This window comes from Camelus bactrianus, chromosome 1 (assembly GCF_048773025.1).
Source record: "Camelus bactrianus isolate YW-2024 breed Bactrian camel chromosome 1, ASM4877302v1, whole genome shotgun sequence".
Taxonomy (NCBI): domain Eukaryota; kingdom Metazoa; phylum Chordata; class Mammalia; order Artiodactyla; family Camelidae; genus Camelus; species Camelus bactrianus.
In genome coordinates, this window is record NC_133539.1 from 89,245,763 (window position 1) to 89,267,558 (window position 21,796).

At 40.9% G+C, this 21,796-nt stretch overlaps 1 non-coding gene across 1 annotated transcript; it reads right to left on the bottom strand.

Moving 5' to 3' along the window:
• Positions 1 to 19,520: 19,520 nt before the first annotated feature.
• Positions 19,521 to 19,593, bottom strand: TRNAG-ACC (transfer RNA glycine (anticodon ACC)). The gene has a single exon. It is a non-coding gene; the product is annotated as a tRNA-Gly (tRNA).
• Positions 19,594 to 21,796: the final 2,203 nt, after the last annotated feature.

Here is a 21,796-nt window from a genome sequence, read left to right on the forward strand (position 1 = left end):
TTCATTGGTTAAAGTAATTACATAAGTTTTCTTCCTAAATATTTACACAAAATTTTAGTTGCTAGACATAATTGGGAGCAAGCACAAGGGTGTCTCAGTTTTATCTAGTCTAAATCTAAGCAGTTCTGATAATCACCGTGGTCTTTACTCATTTCTTTGCCGTTAAGTGTTGCAGAGACCTTAAGAACAAATTCATACGGTGGTCCCTTTAGTAGATTACCTGGCTTCAAATCCTAGCTCTGCCACATAACTCCTGTGGGACCTTGTAAAGTTACTTTATGTGTTTCTGTTTCTTCATCTGAAAAGTGGAAAGTGTAACAATACCTACCTCCGTGGGTTGTTTTATGGCTTAAATGAGTTAATTTGTGTAAAACACTCAGAATAATCCTAGGTAAATGATAAGCAGAACAGCTAGGAGAAATTCTTTAACTTGTCCTGCAAATAAAAGCGGAAGTTTTATTCATCTTTACATTTGACAAATGCCTGAGAAACCTGCTTTGGGCTAGGGGTTAAATCAGGAGTCAGCAATACAAAGCCAATTAAAATGTGTACTTGCTCTCAATTTTAGCCTACTAGGGGAGAGACCGTCATAAATGGATAAATCAAAAGCAGTAGGTACAGTGATAGATGTACGTGATACCCTTGGTAGACCCCAGTCTTGGGACTGTGTCAGAGCATTTGATGGAGAATACAAAAAATTTAGACTTCTCTCAATTCAGTATCTCCAACTTAAGACTTTCTTCAAATATTCAGACTTCAAAAATTTTTTCAAATCCCCACTCTGTTTCTCCTTCATTCTTCGTAGATCACCTATTTCAGGGTCAAGGAGGTAGTAAAGAGAAAATGTATGAGAGGAACCCCCTCAGCTCACTTCCGGCTTAGAAACCCACTTGTATATGTTACTTATCCACTCCTTTCTGCTCCATTGGAGGAGATACCTTTCCTCATAACGAAGGAAGTCCCATTGTCTTGAATCCTATCTCCGGCTACTTTCTAGGAATCTTACACTGTGAATTATGGCTTTTCTCTCCTTTATATTCAGCTGTTTTCCTTCAATGTAATCCTTCCCTTTAACATTGAAACATGCAACAAGTATTTTCCATCATACAAGTACACCATTCCCTCCCCTTCCAATTCCTACCCCATCTTCCCCTTATCACAGACAGAGTTCTTCTAAGAAGTTTGCTCCCTCCAGTTGCTCAAGCCACATTCACTTTCCAACCCTTCACAGTCTCATTTGCCCTCATCACTCTATAAAGCCCTTGAAAAATCACCAATGCCTGTATGTCACTAAACTAAATGGGCAATATTTGTCTTTATCTTGACTCTCAGAAAAATTAACAGTTGAGAACTCCCTTCTGGATTTTCACAACATCATGCTATTTTTCCTCTTCTCTTGACCATTGCTCAAGCCACAATGGCTTCCCTCCCTCTCTTCTGCTCCTCAAACTCCTACCCAGCATTTTGTTTTCTTTATAGCACATCATTTTCCCTATCATCAAATGTTTAAGGGGTTTAATTCTCAACCCGAAGTTCTCACACCAAACTCCCTTTAATCTATGCAAAGATACAAATGATCATCTATGACATGTTGTGATTCCCCAACTTAGTGTCGGTTTTCTCTAAAGTCTTCATACTGCCTCCTTGAAATTTCCACTTAGATGCCTGAAAGGCAACCACAACTCAAGTTTATCTAAGACTAAGCCTATGATCTTCCCATCCAACTCACAAACTTGTTCTCTTGGATTGTTCCCTGGCTCAGTATCAGCTCCCCTGAGTTCTCCAAAATGGCCCTTGCATCCTTTCACTTATTTCCACTTTTACCTCCTTAGTCCAACCATTATCTCTTGTCTTGAACCACTGCAAAAGAGTCTATTAAAATGGTCTCCATCGGCCACTCCGGCTCCCTTATGGTCTAATCACCTTGAAGCCAGAGTCATCTTCCAGAAAAATCAAATCTGAGTGTACCAGTGTCATTCCTTACCCACTTCATATCTTCTCACTACTCTTAGAATAAAAACCGACATCCATTTTTCTCTTGATAAGGTTATAAAAATTTTGATCGTGCAAAATTAGGGTAAAATTATGAATCCTCATGTACCCATCACCCAAGTTCAACCATCATCAACCCACGATCAATCTTGTTTCATCTCTGGCTCACCCATCTTTCCTATATCTTCCTTGAATTATTTTTAAGCAAATCCTAGGCATTTTATTATATATCTCTAAAAAATTGAAGGTTGTTTTAGCATAACCACGGTACTATTATGACATCTTTAAAAAATTAACAGTTTCTTAATAGCAAGTATCTAGTCCGTGTTCAAATGTACTTGACTTAGGCACAATCACTAACGTGGCCATAGCCCTTCATTTTCAGGCCCCTGCATGTTTCTCTAGCCATTTCCACACACACCACTGTTTTTTAACACCTATATTGTATAATTCCTGCACAGTAAACTACACATATTTCAGATGTACAATTTGATGAATTTTGATAGTTGTATTTACCTATGAAACCACCACCACAATCAAGACAGCTAACATTTCCATCACTCCCCAAGAGGTACAAATTTCAAACTACTGATTCATCCCTTCCCACCTCCTTTACCCCCTGTGACCATAAGTTTGTTCTCTATGTGATTCTGTTTCTGTTTGTAAAGTTCATTTGTGTCCTTTTTAGATTCCACATGTAAGTGGTATCATATGGTGTTTTTCTTTCTCTTTCTGGCTTAACTTCACTTAGAATGACAATCTCGAGGTCCATCCATGTTGCTGCAAATGGCATTGTCTCATTCTTTTCTATATATATATATACCACATCTTCTTTATCCAGTCATCTAGTCGATGGACATTTAGGTTGTTTCCATGTCTTGGCTGTTGTAAAGAGTGCTGCTGTGAACATTGGGGTTCATGTGTCTTTTCAAATTATATTTTTCTCCTGATATATGCCTAGGAGTACAATTGTTGGATCATATGGTAAGTCTATTTTTAGTTTTTTAAGGAACCTCCATACTGTCCTCCATAGTGGCTGCACCAATTTACATTCCCACCAACAGTGTAGGAAGGTTCCCCTTTCTCCACACCCTCTCCAGGATTTATCATTTATAGACTTTTGAATGATGGCCATTCTGACTGGTATGAGGTGATAAACTCATTGTAGTTTAGATTCACATTTCTCTAACAATTAGTGATGTTGAGCATGTTTTCATGTGCTTGTTGGCCATCTGGATGTTGTCTTTGGAGAGATGTCTCTTTAGGTCTTCCGCCCATTTTTTGATTGGGTTACTTGTTTTTTTGATATTAAGCTGTATGAGCTATTTGTAGATTTTGGAAATTAGTCCCTTGTCGGTCACATCATTTGTAAATATTTTCTCCCATTCTGTAGGTTGTCTTTTGGTTTTATTGATGGTATCCTTAGCTGTGCAAAAACTTTAAAGTTTAATTAGGCCCCATTTGTTTATTTTGGCTTTTGTTTCCATTACTCTTTAAGAGCTGGTTCAAAAATATTTCTGTGATTTATGTCAAAGAGTATTCTGCCTATGTTTTCCTCTAGGATTTTATAGTGTCTGGTCTTATATTTAGGTCTTTAATCCTAATTTTGAGTTTATTTTTGTATATAGTGTTAGAGAATGTTCTAATTTCATTCTTCTACAGGAAGCTGTCCAGTTTTCCCAGCACCACTTGAAGAGACGTCTTTTCTCCATTGTATCTTCTTGCCTCCTTTATCGTAGAGTAATTGACCATAAACGTTATGCACACCATTCTTTGTGCTTCAGCCTCTCTGGCTTTTCAACTCCTCCTCTCATGAGGCCTCCCTTTGATTTTGTTTCCTCTGCTAGAATATCCCCTTTCTTTGTTCATCCCTCAGCTTAAGCATCACTTTTTAAGGGAAACCTACACTTACTGCCCAACTTTAGTTCCTTTATTAAAGGCTGTCATAGAACTGCATTCCTTTTCTTTAGAGAACCTGGAAGTTCATAGCTAATATCCACACAGTACTGGACTATAGCAGGAACCCTAGAGCACATTGCCTGGAGCTTAGAGCACAAATATCCTTCAGACGAATGAATAAATGGACTTATTGGAGCAAAGAGAATGGGTACCTAATCCAGACTTGGGGGAGAGGAGTTGTTAGGAAAGTCTTGGAGGAAGTAGGACCTCCTGACTGACTCAAGTTACCAAATGAAGTGGGTCAAGGACCTTCCTCTATGAGCAATGTCAGGGAGGGGAAAAAAACATTTTTGGTCAAAAAATTCACATCAGGATTGGTAGGAAGGGACCAGAATAAGCAACATGTAATATGCTTTATTTAGGAGAGACTTGGGGATTTTAACTGGGAGAGTGTCATTGTCAAATTTGGACTTTTAAATAAATCAGTCTGTCAATTTTGTTGAACATGGGTTTCAGGAAGTTAAAAATAGAGGTAGGAACACCAATTAGGAAGCTCTTAGAGCGAAGAGAAAAGGAGGTACTAAACAGGGCAGTGTGCAGTAGAAATAGAGAAGAAGAGGGAATGGCCTAAAAAAATTATTTAGTGATATATCCATATCAATTGTCTTTCAGCTCCAAATCCACCCTCTTTGCCCTACTTTATGACATTGAGCTGACCATGTAAATGTTTTTCCATTACTGGCTAGCACAGCGTTAGACTTTGTCAATAGAGAGCCCTGAAGTGACTCCACAAGACTATTATGGCAGGAAGACACTTCTGGATGCCAGCTGGCCATTTTTATTATTCACCACTGGAGTCCAGAGACCCTGAGGGACCAGCTCCTGCTGTGCCTTCAGGTGATGCTCTCCTAACATTGCAGCTGCTTCAGAGCAGCTCCAACAGGCTGCTTCCACAGCAGTGTGTGTGTGTGTGTGTGTATCATATAGGAGGTATGATGAAAATGTGTGTATAGTAGAAAGTTTATCCAAAGCATAACTTTATAAGAAATAGGCCAGATTAAGGTGAAGAAAACTTTAAATGCCACTGCAGGAAATCAGTGTTCTCTCAAAACTCAATAATAAAATAACCCAATTTAAAATGAGGAAAAATTTGCATGGACACTTCATGAAAAATGATGTGTGGCTATCCATAAACACATGAAAAGATACTCGACATCACTGAAAAATAAAAACTGCAAGATACACTACACACCTATAGTAGAATGGCTAAAATTTAAAAAGCAAAAACAAGAAACTAACAATACCAAGCTGACAAGGATACAAGGCAACTGGCATTCTCCTACATTCCCGGTGAGAACACAAAATGGTCCAGTCACTTCAGAAAACAGTTTAGTGGTTTCTTATAAAGTTAAACATACACTTTACCCTTCAACCAGCAATCCTGCTCCTCGGTATTAACTCAAGTGAAATGACAGCTTCATCCACAGAATAACCTGCCTGGGAATGTTTATAGCTGCATTATTCATAATCACCCAGTACTGGACACAACCCCAAAATTCCTTCAACTGGTGAGTAAATAATCAAGTACGTTCATATGATGGATTATTAGTCATCAATAAAAAAAAAATATCGACATGAATGAATTTCAAATGCACTAAGTGAAAGCCAGATTCAAAGGCCTCATACTGTCTGATTCCAGTTCTCTGACACTCTGGAACAGGCAAACTAAGGATAGAACACTGATGAGTGGTTTCCCAAGACTGGGTCGGGGAGAGAGCGACTACAAAGGGGCACAAGACAAATTCTGAGAGTGATGGGAAAGTGCTGTATCTTGATTGTAGTGGCAATCACAACTGTATTCATTTGTCAAAATTTATGTAACTGTCCACCAGAAAGGATGAAATTTACTTCTACCTCAATTTTTAAAAATGCTACTGCTTGCTGAACACAAATGGAGATTTGAATTAAAAATCATATACATCTCTTAAATAAGACATTATAAATATGTCAGTTCTCTCAAGTTGACCTTTTAAAAGAAAAATATGAACAGGAATATTTATGAAAATTCTGAAAAGGAGTACTGGCTCTGCCAGATTTTAAAATATAAATTCTTAATTAAAACAGTATAGAAGTGACTTATTAATAATAGTTTACTAGAGCCAAATTTTCTGAAAATACAGAAATAGACCCAAACACATTTAGGAACATGGTACCATACATTAATATAGTAATATTATTAATAGAATAATAATAATAAAGAAAACTGTGTAGCCATCCAGAAAAAAAAAGTGGCTTTATATTTCACACTGCATACCAGGAAAAATCCAAATGAATAAAAGTGAAAAACCTCACTAATATTATAAAAGTACTAGTGGAAAGCCATGGGAGTATTATTTTATAAATGTAAATGGAAGATTTTTCTGAGTATAATACAAAAACTGAGAAGCACCATAAACAAGAAATTGATTAATTTACTTACATAAAAAATAAAAATCTGTGCAGAAAAATCTTCATAAGAAAGAAACCTTTAAAAGAAAAACAGAAAAAAAAAAAGAAAAGAAAAGAAAAACTGAGAAAAATACTTCCAATCATCCTAGAGGAAGGACCAATTTTTCTACCATGAAAAGATCCTACAAATCAGTTTTTTAAAGTTCAAAGGAAAATGAATAAAATGTATGAACAGACAGTTTAAGAAAATATAAATGGCTGTCATGACATGGATCATGTTCTCCTAAAACTCGTATGTTGATTTCTAACACTTAGTACCTCAGAATGTGACCTTATTTAGAGATACGGTCTCTAAAGAGGTCATTAAGTTAAAATGAGGTTATTAGGTGGGGCCTAATCCAACATGGCCGGTATCCTCCTAAAAAGAGAAAATATGGACACAGGCATGTACACAAGGAGAGCACCATGTGAAAACGAAGGCGGTGACACGCTTCTCCAAGCCAAGGAATGCCCAGGGTTGCCAGCAACCCACCAGAAGCTGGGGGAGGTGCGGGGAACAGACCCTACCGCACAGCCCTCAGAAGGGACCCACCTGCCCACAACTTGATCTCAGATTTCCAGCCGCTGGAACTACGAGACTATAAACGACTGCTGTTTAAGCCTCCCAGAACTCTGTGGTGCTTTGTTACAGCAGCCCCAGCAAACTAATGCAGCTTCTTAAACATAGGGAAATATACTCACCTCACTCATAGTAAGTGAAATTAACAGTAAAACCTCAAGAAACCGTTTGTGGTCTAGATTGTTAAAGATCAAAAAAGTCTGGACAACACATAATGTGCTGTCATTGGTGTAAGAAAACAGTACGCTCATGAATTGCTGTTTGGAATACCAACTAGTACAAAGTCAGTGAAGGGGAATCTGACAAAATCTCTCAAAATTATAAATATATATACTCTTCCCAAATGTGAGAAATGGCATGCATGCAAATTTATCCATTGCAGCACCCGGTGAAAAATCAAAAGACTGGATTTAACCATCAATATTCATATAATGGAATATTTTACACCTATTAATAGAATTAAGGACGACTCTGTGTGTTGATATAGAAAGCTATCTAAAATACTGAAAGACTGAAAAAGGAAAACATATACCTGTGTATAGTATTCTTTGTATGTGCATGTATGTATATATATATAAACACATTTGCTTGAATATGCTTAAAATATCTCTGGAAGAATATACACAAGAAATATTAACATGGGATTCTCTTTGGAAAGGTACTGGGTTTCTGAAGAACATGGTTGGGGAGACACTTTTTAACGTGATGTTTTAAAAAATATTTTTGGAATTGTAAACCACGTGAATAATAAAAATAAATATATAATTTTTACATAAATAAAATTTTACTTTTTTCTGCCACAAGGTGGCAGTGTTAAAGGCTTTGGGAAGAGTGCAGTATTTTGAAATTGATCTCGTGACAGAAACTTTTATTTGACTTGTAATTCTCAAGGATCCAATCGAGGATGGAAAAAATATAAAATGTATTTTCATACATATTTTGGGAGCCATGTAAATATTTTTCCTTTAATTCCCTAATTTTGTAATCAGTATGTTTAGTTTTCTTTTTGCTTTAATCAAAGCACTGTAGGCCCCTGATAAAACAAACGAACCTATGGTACAAAAGGGCTTTTAATGAAACATCACAGTCTTTCTCTCCATCCCATTTTCATTCCACAGAGGCAGATCCCTTTTATTATTATTAGGGTTACATGCAAAACTTTGAATAATATGCATATATCTCTAGTTTTTATTTTACCATCTTTAAATAGCATATGTTCCCCATAATGTGAAAGACAAAGACTTCACTCATACCCCCCACTTCTAATTCTTCTCTTACTGGTTTTTGATAAATTATTTTTGAATTCTTCAATTGCTTACCTTTATACTTTAAATTGTTCACTTAAACTCTGTTCCTTATTCTGTCAATTTTCAATATTACCTCTTAACCCCTGGTTTGTAAGATAAGGGTTTTTTTTTTTTCGTAGGTTTATTTATTTTTAGAGGGGGTACTGGGGATTGAACCCAGGACCTCATGCATGCTAAGCATGCGCTCTACCCCTGAGCTATACCCTCCCCCAAGATAAGGATATTATCATTTCAACCACCTCCCAACTTTTGTTAGCTTTACTTTAAAAAAAAAAAAAGCTTGACTCAAATATAATTTACATACCATAAAATTTACCCATTTAAAATGTACAATTCAATGGTTTTTCCTGCAATTAGAGTTGTGCAACCGTCATCATAATCTAACTTTAGAACATTTTCATTACCCCAGAAAGAAACCCCAGACCCATCAGGAGCCACTCCCCATTTCTCCACAACTTTACACAACCACTGACCTGCTTTCTGTCTTCACAGATTTACCTATTCTGGACACTTCATGGTAGTGGAATCATAAACTGTGTGGTCTTTTGTGACTAGCTTCCTTCACTTTGCATAATGTTTTTGAGGTTCATCCATGTTTTAGCATGTACTTTATTCCTTTTTATAGCCAAATAATACCTCATTGTAGGGATATACCACATTTTGTTTTTCCATCTTAGTTGATATGAATTTGGTCATTTCCACTTTTGTTGCTTTTATGAATAATGTTGTTATAAACTGTTAGATTTAGTTTTCATTTTATTCTGTGACCATATTCTGTAATCACCTTGTCTGTCTTGACTATGGCTTGACTCTAAAAGTTGAAAAGTAATGAATAGGATTACATTATTGTGTACACATTGCTCACTACAGGAGCCAAATCGTATGCTGCGTTTACTGCTCTACAAAACTAACGTCACACTCTCTTGTTTCCCCTTGAGGCATCTCTTCCAGAGCTTTCCACTTTCTGTCCCCATGTAGACTCACTGCAAGAGATCATCTGGGGGCTGATAATTCCTGGATAGATCCCATGTCTTTCTCTTTTTTGTTTATTTCTTTTGTTTTAAGGATATTCATCCTTGGGTAAAACATCCTCAGAAATAGTTCATGGAGGTAAATATTTTACATTTTCGTATGTCTGAAAATATCTTTATTTTACCTTCACATTAATTGGGGCAGGTATAGCGTTCTACATGCAAAACTAGAATTCTCAGAGCCTTGAAGAAATTATTCCATTGCCTTCTGGTACCTGATACCACGGACGCTAATTCTCATGACAACTGGATTCTCCTTGCCTTGTCTGTAGTCTGCTTTTCCCCTTTCCCCTCTGAGTCTTTTTATGATCTCTTTATCCCTGGTGTTTGAAACTTCGTGATGATGGAGTCTAGTGTAGATGTTGCTTCACTTATCATGTTAGGCAGACTCATGTCTTTCTTCAGATCTTGGAAATGTTTTGTTCTTTTTTTAAAAAAAGTTATTTCCTCTCCATTTCCTCGCTTCTCTTTTTTGGGACTATAAACATTGAATCTTAGCTGCTACTTTTCATCCCTTTGTCTTTTTTTTTTTTTTTTTTTTTTGCTTAACATTCTGGGAGATTTTTGTTTGTTTGTTTGTTTGTTTTTACTTTACATACCAGTCCCTAAATTAAATTCTTTTTTCTCTTTGGCTTTTTTTTTTTTTTTTTTAATTTCAGTGGCTTCATTTGGGTTCCTGAATGGTCCTGCTTCACTGTGTTCTCTTCTTGTTTTACAGCTTACTGGCTTCTTCAGTCTCTCTAAATATTTGTTAGAAGGTTACTTATCCCTCTCTCCTCTAATTTACATTTGTTTTTTTCTGTGATTGGTTGCTTTGCTCATCTTGATCCTTATCTTTCTCACCGCTGGTCTTCTTACAAGCAGTGACCCTCAGTTTTCTGTTCATCTTTAAGACTGATGGGTCGGTCAGGTTGATTGTTCTAGGTCACTAATGTGAGTTGCATTGTAGCTCTTTTCCCCCAAGAGATCTCTTCTTAAACTGACTGAGAATTCTGCATGCTGTAGGGAGTCTGCATGTTATCATATAAAATTTGGAAATATGGGAAAATAAAAAATGTCTATTACCCACCAAACAGAAATAATTACTATTGACTTCATGATGTATTTCTTTTCAGTCTTTTCAATATGCATATTATGGTATATTTTTAAAAACAATATTATTCCAAGTACAATTTTATGTCCTATTCTTTTCATTTATAAACAATTTCTCAAGTCACAAAATGATCTTCTATGACATGACTTTTTTATTGAAGTATGGTTGGTTTACAATGTTGCGTCAGTCTCTGGTGTACAGCATAATGTTTCAGTCATGCACACACATATATATACTCCTTTTCATATTCTTCTTCACCATAAGTTACTACAAGATATTGAATATAGTTCCCTGTGCTGTGCAGTAGAAACTTATTGTTTATCTGTTTTATATATAGCAGTTGGTGTCTATAAATCTCGAACTCCCAATTTATCCCTTCCCACCCTCTTTCCCCCTGGTAACCATAAGTTTGTTTTCTATGTGAGTATGCTTCTGTTTTGTAAATAAGTCCATTTCTATCTTTTTTTTTTAAAGATTCCACATATCAGTGATATCATATGATATTTGTCTTTCTCTGTCTGACTTACTTCATTTAGTATGATAATCTCTAGGTCCAACTATGTTGCTGCAAATGGCATTATTTCATTCTTTTTTATGGCTGAGTAGTATTCCATTGTGTATATGTATATATACACACATCACATCTTTATCCAGTCATCTGTTGATGGACATTTAGGTTGTTTCCATGTATGACATGATTTTCTAATGGTTACATAGTATTTCATATTATGGACAGACCATCATTCTCTAATTCTCCTGTTGTTGGCCATTTTGATTAATCTCAGTTTTTTTTTGTTTGTTTGTTTCTTAATTTGTTATTATAGAACATATCCATCACCCTTGTGTGCTTTTACACTAATCTTAATTGCAATCCAGAAATGTACTCTGTTTGATTTAAGCAGTGAGGATTTATTGAAAAGAAAGCAGATAGCCCACCAAATTACCATAAATCATCTGAAACTTATGATTTATATATCGTGTGTAGACACCAGTTCAAGTAAGGGCTTCTCTTTTCCCACCTCCTGCCACCTTCCTGAGCGCTGTGAGAGCCACTGCACCAGTCACACGGAGCTCACTTCCCAGTGTTTCTCCTAGATGCTCCCTCCCCATCCCATCCTGGGCCTTCTTCCCCTTCCTCATCTCCTCTGGTCAGGCCTGGGGCAAAAGTACAACTCTGAATCAATGTTACTTATTTCTCAGTATTTAAATGTTATAAATTAACCCCAAATTTTTTAGAAAATGATGTATTCTACCTTTCTCCCTTGACCTTCATAGTAACCTGGAAGGCTGAGCTCTAATTTAGAATTCTTGTCCTGTGCCAGAATGTGATGGTCCAGGAGGAGCGAGCCTCCAGTCCTCAATCTCAGACCCTCGGCCCACCCTGCTGCTTTTCCAGTTTCACCTGTGGCTGCCAGAATAAGGGGCCCTGTGCAGGCCTGGATGTGGGCTCGGGTGTTCGGCCAGGATCCTGGGGCCCCAGGACACAGAGCATGGTCCAGAAGAGGGGGGGCTGCGTCTCCCCACACTCCGCACTCTTGTAGGGGCATGTGACCAAAGAAGGCCCCGAGGGGTCCCTGCATGCTTGTCTGGGGTGGAGCCACTTTGGTTCAGCCCAGGCTATACTTCTTCCTGAAGCCTCCTTTGTCTCTCAGCATTCGCATGACCTCACCTTTGTCTTTCATGCTCCCAGAGCATTCAGCACGGCTATCACTCATTGAGCACTGAATCACACATTCACTGTACTGTCATTTAGCTCTTCCCTTACAGTACTGGCTTCCTGGCTCCCCAGTCAGAAGTGTGGATTCATAGCTTAAAAGTGTCAAATATTTCAGTCATCACAACTGATGCTTCATAAGCACTTGATAAATCAAATGGCAAAAAAATAACAGTAGACAAAGCCAATAGTAATAACTTTGTTCTCAACTTCATGCCTTATTTGATATTTTTGCCATAATTGAATTACATCTTTTGATGTAGGAAAAATATATATACATGCCACACCCCCAACACACACACCCTGAAAAAGCATCTTTTAATAGGTAGAAACTAGTGTTGTGATAAAAGTTGCTATATATCCAAAGTATAGCTCCAAAATCTGACTATTACATGGAAAATTTTAAGTAAACCAACACATGACAGAATTGTTGACTTCAACATAGGACACGCTGAGAAAAGTTTCAACATAGCACACAATAATCAATCAACAAGGCCACAAATATATATATATATATATATATATATATATATATATATATATATATATATATATTTAGCTTATTTTTTTAAATTGAAGTCAGTTTACAGTGTTGTGTCAATCTCTGGTGTACAGCATGATGTTTCAGTCATACATACACATACATACATTTGTTTCATATTCTTTTTCAGTATAGGTTACTACAAGATATTGAATATAGTTCCCTGTGCTATACAGAAGAAACTTGTTGTATATCTAAGGCTACAAATATTTCCTGAACCCCTTCTGGTTGCTGAGTACGGCACTGGGCCCTAAGTCCCAGGATATTCAGTAGTAAATAAAATAAGACAAGGTCCCTGCTCTCATATACTCATTCAAGCTGAGTGTAGCAGAGAACTGTTTTCTGTGTGTGTTTGTGTATTTATCACTTACAAATGATAAATATATATCTATAAAGGGTGTAGTGATACATGTGTCATTAGGCGTTACACGTGTAACTCTAAACCTAAATCCAGGCCAATGAATGTGCAAGGGTCTGAGAAAGAAGTCACAGGGTGAGCGCGGACTTACCGCTTGCACAGCAGCTGCAGTCCTTCCTGCTGCTCTGAATGTGCTCTAAGTATCGGGGGTGACACGCAGGGTGCACCGGCTGAGGACTGCTTGCTCGCCTCTCTTCCTGTCCCAGCTTCGTCTTCCTTAGGACTGAAGCTCCAATTTTTTTCCAGTGACTCTTTATTCAGATTCTCTTGGGTTTGATTCTAAAAGCCCTAATTAAGGCTCCTTACCATTCCTCCCTAGCAGTTGGCCAAAAAGCTTTTCAGGGATCACTGGGAACTGCTCTGAATGGCCTTTATTATTCCTGCTCTTCCCTAAATCTTTCAGGTGGAAGCAGAAAGGAAACTGGGAGAAGGAGGGGGAGGAGGATGGGCACACGGCTTTGTTCAGGCCCTTGGAGAGCATGGCCTCTCAGGCTGCCCCCACCAACAGGGGAGCTTTGGTATCGCGTAAGGACTGCACGTGGTTGGACAGGAAGGGCCCTCACGTTTAGCTGCCTGATCAACCCACAGCTCCCGGGGGGCTGCCACCCAGAATTGTAGCAGCACATCTACCCTGGGGCCCGAGGAGGCAGAGCAAGGCGACCCGGAGGATGGGATAGAGGACAAGGCTAAGAGAGACAGAGGGGATGGCAGAGACTCGGGGAAAGCCAGGCAGCCAGGGGAGCCCATTGGGGGCACCGCCCGCGGGAGAGAGCCCAGTTCCCACACACACCGCCTCAGACACAGCCATGAACTCCAGAAGCACAGGGAGGAACTGAGTGGATGATAGATTTTGCAGAGCTTCCAGGTACAAAACCAAACCCTGCACATGATTCCAAGGACCTTGCCTTCCCCCGATCAACTGCACAAAGTCTCGGAGGAACACCCCTCTCCACGTCACCCAGACCCACCCTAGGGAGAGAAGGAGCCTCAGCACTTGTCTCCACACGAGACTGAGCATGACCTAAAGAGACTTCTTCAGTGACAAGAGTAACTCAACTTTCAACTGGCATTTCATTTTAAAGCATTGTTTGGTAACAGCTAGTGAGTAGGAGCTCCCGGGGAAAGTCTCCAGATCTGCTGGAGCAGCTAGAGTTTAAAATAAAAAAGGTACAGTTTATCTTTACATCCAAGGTGTAGAATGCTACGGCAGGGTTCTCTAGAGAAACGGAACCAACAGAGAGACAGACAGACAGACAGACAGGGAGATTGATTTTGAGGAACTGGTTCAGGTCATTCAGGAGGCTGAGAAGTCCCGATCTGTGGTCTGAAAGTTGGGGACCAGAGAATCAGGTGCCAAAGGTGTTCGTCCCAGTGTGAGTGTGGGAGGAGAAAGATGTTCCAGCTCGTGCATCAGGCGGAGTGAATTCTCGCTTCCTCCTTCTTTTTGTTCTATTCAGGCCCCCAGTAGATTGGATGAGGCTCACCCACGCTGGGGAGGGCACTCTGCTTGTCTCAGTCTACTGCTTCAAATGCTAATCCCTCCCAGAAGCACCCTCGCAGACACACCCAGAAATAATGTTTAACTAGATATCTGGGCATTCCATGGCCCAGGCAAGTTGACACAGAAATTAATGCATCAGAGATGCTTTTTGTTTTAAACCCTGAAACGGGGAAGAGTCTTCTTCGTGGTCCTTCTCTTCCCCTCTGCAACTCCCAATCATAAAGCCGGCCAAGCCTGATGCGTGATATGCTAATGGGGGCAATGGAAGTTTTTTAGATGCTTTGTTTCTCAAGACAATAGTGTAGAAGATCTTAACAAAGCTATTATGTTGTTCAGAACTTTATTTTTGAATGTCAGAAGCTAATATTACCAGTAATATTCCTAATTTCTCTTCCAGGCAGATGGATGTCCAGGGCCAACTCTAATGGTCATGTATTCATAAAGGCAAGGTATAGTGCTCATTAGTGATTACAGAATATTGTTTCAAGTAAAATTAAAATCCATCTGTAAACACTTAGCCAGTTCACACCCTCTTCAATGCTCCCTGGTAGTGTACAGACAAGAGTGACAGAATTACTCACTTGATTTTTTTCCTGCAAATGGAACTACATATAGTGACTCCCTGATTAACCTTGGATTCAATTTCACAAGGAATCTAATCACTGCTTTTCTGTTTGTGTGTGAAGGAAAAGGAAGAAATCATTACCTGTTAAATAAGCCAATGTGCTGCCGTTAAAGAGAGTGATAATTAGCATGATTGTCTAGTTTTCCCAAATGTTCTTTTTCTAATTTGTATTAATTGTTATTCATTCATAGCAGACCTAGAATAGCGAGAGAGAACTGTGATTTACGGATCATTTAAGATAGATGGATTTATCTACTCCTTCCACTGTGTATTTGGCCTAAGAGATTAGTTTTTAATCTTAAATGATGAATGACAGTTTATGAGACACTAAACAACTTTTCATCTTTGCCTTTGAAGTAAAGTCAATTTTAGAAAAAAATTAATTTAAAATAAAAATGTTTCCATTAACAAAATCCTTCTGTTCATTGAAAGCTCACAGAGTTTAAATAGCCCTAGGATGCAAAAAAGCTTTCCAAGTGTACTCTGAGGCTCCGCAGATTAGAAGACATTCAAGGAGGGCCTGAGCTCTACGTACATAAGCAGAGGTTACCTCTCTCCAGGTAGAGTCAAAACGCGGTGGTAGAGATAGTCCTCTAGCTGGAGTCAAAGAGTTTCTTTCTATAAAAGTAACACTTCTGTTGCACCCTAAAGGAGAAGAAGGATGGATTGTGCCAAAGATAAATGAGGGGGCTACTCATAGACAAAGAATATTCTAGACAATGCAGGGACCAATTTACATCAAGTTAACTGCCCTGGAGGTCAGAATGGTGGCTGTGGACCGAGTATGCAGTGACAGCCAAGGACACAAATCTGTTATAAAAGACGTTTGTATGAAAACAGATGGCCACATGCTGTCTCACGGAAGAGGTGGCTTCCCGGCCCCCATGCAAGGCCATGACTCAGGAAAGTAACCAAGCTGTCCTGTGCTCCGTGACCGACTCTGAGACTTGCTCCCACTCTTCCATTGTTTCCTTTCTTCTCCTCAAATTCCATAGCAGGAAGTTGTCAACTCGTTCAAATACCTAAGACCCACTTTTTTTTTTTTTATGATGTTCCTCTTCCTCCTTTCTTTAGTTCTTGCCACATCTGTGGGAAGACACATTCGAATTCCAAACGATTTAAAAGCAAACACCTGAAATATGCCTATTTGGAAGACAAGAATTTTCTCCCTAGGCTCAAGGAGCTCATACTGTCATTTATCTTGAGCCATCTTTGTACTGTACTTAGAAGGCATTGAATACATGGGGGGGGGGGGAAGAACGCATCTTCTTCCTAGTAAATACACATGTACTATTCTTATTTTGCCATAGTCTATACATTCCATGAGGACAATCACCTCACAGCTATAATACCAAGAACCCCATTGAGATTTTTTTAAAATTTTGTTTAAAATAATTTAACAATGTCTTACTCTTAAACAAAATTATAATAATTGATCCACTAACCCCTCAAAAAAAAAAAAATGCTGGGGAAGAGAGAGCAAGCAGAAATCCAGGGCAACGTTTTACTGTTAATGTTTCCGCCTGTGTTGAGGGCAGCGGCGTCACTGGGACTTAATCCCCGGTGTGCCGGAGGTGGGGGGTGGTTCACTGGGCCGAGAGGCGGGGAAGGAGAGGAAATGGCCTCGGAGGGGCTCCAAGCAGCCAGCCCAGGGTTCGGGTGGCCACAGCACAGAGTTCTCCCCCTTTTATCCCCTTGTAAACAGAGAATGGTATTCACCTGTGATAAAGTGCAAACCCTAGCCCCAGCCTGCTCCCTCTCCGCGCCGCCTCGGCCTCCAGCCCCGCATCCAGGTCAGTCAGAGTTTTGACCAAATTGGTCGTTAGCGCGACAGGCAAGAAGCCCCTGAGACAGAAGAGATCGCTAAATCCCCGAACACGGGCTGTCAAACAACCGAAGGATTGTAAAGTGCGTAAGTCGTCTCCGTCCCCGTTTGCCAAACCTTCAGGGCCCGCCCTGTGTGCGCGGGTCTGGTCGCCCGGCCTCCGCAAGCCAGGAAGGCGCGCGGCTCCCCCCGCCCAGAGGCCGCTGCTGCCCGGGTGTCTCTCTGACCCTCGGCGTCGTCCTCCGAGGCTGGCCCTCATTATCCCCGGATGATTACTGTTGTCACAGACCAGGTGGGGAACAGGACTGAAGAGATCCTTTCAGTCAGGACCCGCCCTCCCCCAGCACCAGGCTTAGCCCAGCAGCGCCCTCCTTGGGCTGAGCTCCCAGGGTGCCAGCCCCTCCCTGCAAGGCACCCCCAACCCTGGCAGCTCCATGTCATGGCTGGTTCTCACATTCACCCTCATGGACCAAAACCACTGTCTCCTCTCCCTCTCAGGCTGGCCAGTTTCTCCTTCCCAACTCTTGAAGGGCAGGGACAGATAACCCCACTGCCTGGAAAATAGAGCTCTGGGCTCGATCCTGCAGGCAGCCACCCTCGGGAGGCAGACTTGTCCAGACAGCCTGGCCCTTCTCGCTCTAAAGCTGGAAGAAAAGTTATTTTATCTGCAAAGGCATAAACTGCAGATAAGCTGCTGACGCAGGAACTGATTTTAACTTTCATGCCTCCCCCTCGGCCACTTTTCTCCATTATCACTCCTCATTCTCACTCCCTCCCCCCCAATAACTGTCATGTTTCTAAAGTTTCTCAGTGTGTGTGTATACATACGTGTATGTGGTTATTAAAGTGACAGTTTCTTTCAAACTAAACAAATATATAAATGAATAAGAATATTATAGCATAGGCTTCAATTTGCCCACAATGGATACAACTCAGTGATTACGCATTTTTTTTTAATTGTTGCCATCTGTGAGAGTTTTAGTCATTCATCTGCATCTGTCTCCAGTGTGCGAGTATTTCTGTTGTGTGATGCGAATTCAGGGCTCTGCATTTTGACTCTCTAGCTGCATTTCTTTGGCTGCTATTCTGCTATAAAGTGCCTGTGACTCTTTCCTTAGCTTTCCTGGGTTAAATTCTAGATACAGAGATTTCCACAGGGTACTTTGTTTGGTCTTGCTAAAAGAAGCATGTTGATCGTTAAAGTAGATGACATCTGCTCATGACTCATCTCAGTTGTTGGTTGACTGTTCTGGATTGATTTTCAGAGGATGAGTTTGTCTTCACTTTATCTGCAAAGTCTTGGAATGACTTACCGTGACTCCTTGCCATGGACTGAATCAGGGGTTAAGTATTTGCTGGCCAGCATCATTACCATTGGTAGTGATTAGCAAGGCCTTTCCTTTGAACTGTAAAATTTCTACCTGGCAGAAACCCTAATAGTAGCAATGACTTTGCTTTGAGACTTGGTTTCAGTCCTAAACACACCAACGAAATTTCAAGATGAAAGATCCTTGACAGTGGCTGAGTTTCTTAGGTTCTTTTCCTTGGGAAGATTGACATTTTTCTTTCTTCTTGGGCTGGGTCATTTATTAGCATCGTTTTCATCTGGAGTCACAACCCAATATAAAGTATATCATTAATGTAACCCATTTTCTTTGCGATGACTAAAGCCTTTTCCTTGGTGACTATGGTCTGGAAAGATGAGTATGATCTTGAAAGGACTTACTGAGAAGCCTGCCTCAGACCTCGTGTTACTGACCTCTCCGTCTCCTTCACTGGGACTTTATTTCATAGTCAGCCTTGAAACAAACAATGTATCTGTTGCTGGGACCAGATGAATTGGGTGGAGGAGGGAGGAGAAAGGAATGAAGGTGGGAAGAGAGGAGGCACGGGGACCCTAACCCTCGCTCCTCCCCAGCCATGTGCCTACTTCCTCATGTCAAACACCAAACACCAGGGGTGTGGGAGGTAGAGGGAATCCAGGTTTGCTGCCCCAGCTTCAAATTTGGAACTTTTTAAAGGTTATTATTTAAAAGATAGTATTTACATTTAGTTATTTCCTCATTTCTGCTAGTGCAAATATTTGCAGCAATTGTTACAAATTTAAACCTTCATATATTTGCAGAGGGAAGAACTGCATGGTTTTGCCGAACTGCTGGGATCCAGAGAGCCCTGGAAGTATGGGCCTCTGGAGTGGAAGGGAATTCTGAGATCAGTGCTCTCATTTGACGGATGAGAAGCCTGAGGCCCAGACAGGGGTATCTAGAGTGGTTCAGCAGGTCAGCAGCACAGCAGGGACCCAGGTGTCTCCTCCCTGGTTTAGTGCTCTAGCGCCAAAGCTCACTCTCCAAGAAATGTCTGGGTTCTCACGATGGGCCGGGTACAGTTCTGTTCTGGGCTTAGTGGATTTACTATTTTTAAAAATCTAATTTAATTTTAAAACCATTTTATTTATTGTTTGTGGGGAGTTGATTAGGTTTACTTGTTTACTTATCTATTTTATTTAATGGAGGCAGTGGGGATTGAACCCAGGACCTTGTGCATGGTAAGCACATGCTCTACCACTGAGCTATCCCCTCCCCCTGTAGTGAATTTACTGTTAGATGGTAGTGAGTGCCAGTCTTAGGGGAGGCACAAGGTGCTGTGGGAGGGGTGAGGGAGTTCACAGGCAAGAGCCCACAGGTGTCTCTAAGGACTAATGGCTGTCATTTCGGTGTGACTGGAGCGTGAGGAAGGGGATGTGAGGAGAAGGCCAGAGAGAGGGGGGGAAGGGTCAGATGTTGGAGAGCCATGGAGGGATGCTAGTGGGCAGCCACGGAGGGATGCTGAGCAGGACAGAGACCTGGTAAGGTCTGTGCTTTAGAAAGCCTGCTCTGGGAGGGTTTAGCTCAGCGATAGAGTGCTTAGCAGGCAAGAGGTCCTCAGTACCTCCATTTGAAAAATAAATCTAATTATCACCCATCCCTGCAAAAAAAAAAAAAAAAAAGCTTAAAAAGTTAAATTAAAGAAAAAAGAGAATTTAGAAAGCCCACTCTGGCTGCAGAAGGCTGAAGATATTACCCCAGAGCTTCCCAAAGTGGCATGAATGGCCTTGAAGGAAGCCCAGATTATGAGCCTCTTAGCCTCTGGGGCAAGGGCAGAACCTGACAGCTTGTTCCCGCAGCCTCAAATGGTTGTCCCAGTGTAATGGACAAAAGCTGTCATTTCCCGGGTGTACTTTGTTGAGAGGTAGGTTGGAAAGCACCGCCTTGGAGGAGAGCAGAACTCTAGGTGGTGAGCTGGTTGGAGAGGAAATCCAACAGGGAGTCATACTGATCTGAACCTGATCAGAACCTGACTCTGCACTTGTCACTGAGGGGTTGTAGAGAGTGAGAGGGAAGCAGGAGAAAGAGACCCCTCGTCTGGGGCTACTTAGAAGGGTCATGGTGCCATTTACTGAGACGGGAACACAGGCAAAGAGCTAGTTTGCGGGGAAGGACTATGAGTGAGGATGTGTTAATAGTAAGGTGCCTGGAAAATACCCAGGAAGAGATGTCCAGTGAGCAGGGAAGTCTGTGGCTCTGGAGCAGAGAAGGAGGTCTAGGCTGAAGCTGAAGATGTGGGAACCCTCAGCCTTTCTGTAGGAACTGAAGCTGTGACAACGATTAAGATTAGTCAAGAAAAACGTATGGAGTGAAAGGAAGATGGGGCCTGAGAAAGAAAAGGCGTGGGCATAGAAAAGGATTCCAAATGACAAGACGTGGCCAGAGTGAAGGAGGAAGCTCAAAGGATGGAGTGTCCTGAAAGCCAAAAATAGAGTCATTCTAGAAGAGAGGGGGTTAAAGCCTTTCTAGAAGGCTGGGAAGGCTAATGGTATAAAATGCTATAAAAGTTTGTGTCTGAGGGTGTAAGTAACCTCCAGCCCCTGGAATCCATTTGTATTCTCAATCTGCATGGATACTGAGAATATCTGAAAGGGGAAAAAGACCAAAAGGAAGTCCTATGTGAGTGATGTATGTGTCAGTCAGCCTTATTGTGGTAATCATGTTCACAATATATACCTATCACATCATCGCGTTGTACACTTTAAATTTACGCAGTGTTATTTGTCAATTATATCTTAATAAAACTGGGGGGAAACAAAAACAAAAAAGAAAGAGGAAAAAGACACTGTCACTTAGGTGTTTGGAAGAGATGGAGACAAAGGAAATGGAGACCCTGAGAGGGCTGGGCAGAAGCTGTCGGGACTGGATAATGAGGGACCTCATGAGACTTTGGGGACTAAGGGATGCAGGGCTGGAGACAGGGGCCTCACTTCCATGCACTGTCAGGACCCCTGTCTCGCTGGGGCAGTATCAGGACCAGCCTCTAATGGCTTGAAGAGGCAGTGAACTCTAAGATCTTGGAGAGATGAGCAAGAGCTCTGCACGGTGTGATGTAGCTGGTTTGGATACCAATGTTTGGGAAGCGTTAGCTTACAAGAAACAGAAGACTGCCTGCATAACTGAAGAGGAGTCTGGAGCTGGCGGAAGGGAGATCCAGGAGGAGATGAGGGGAGAGGAAGGCAAAGGAGGTGGTGAGCGCTGTGTGGTGCAGTCCTCCAAACTCTGCTAAAGACCTTTCCACAGTTACATGCTTCGGGGGAAGAGATTTCTTGTGGAAACTGGAAGTGGGGTTCAGCCCTGCATTTTGGGATGAAATGGGGGTGAAATAGAGATATCACCCATGGGCCAAGAGGACTTAAAACTAAATCCATGGAAGTTTTCAGAAACCCTAGGCGAACCCCTGAGAGTTTCCCTGGGTG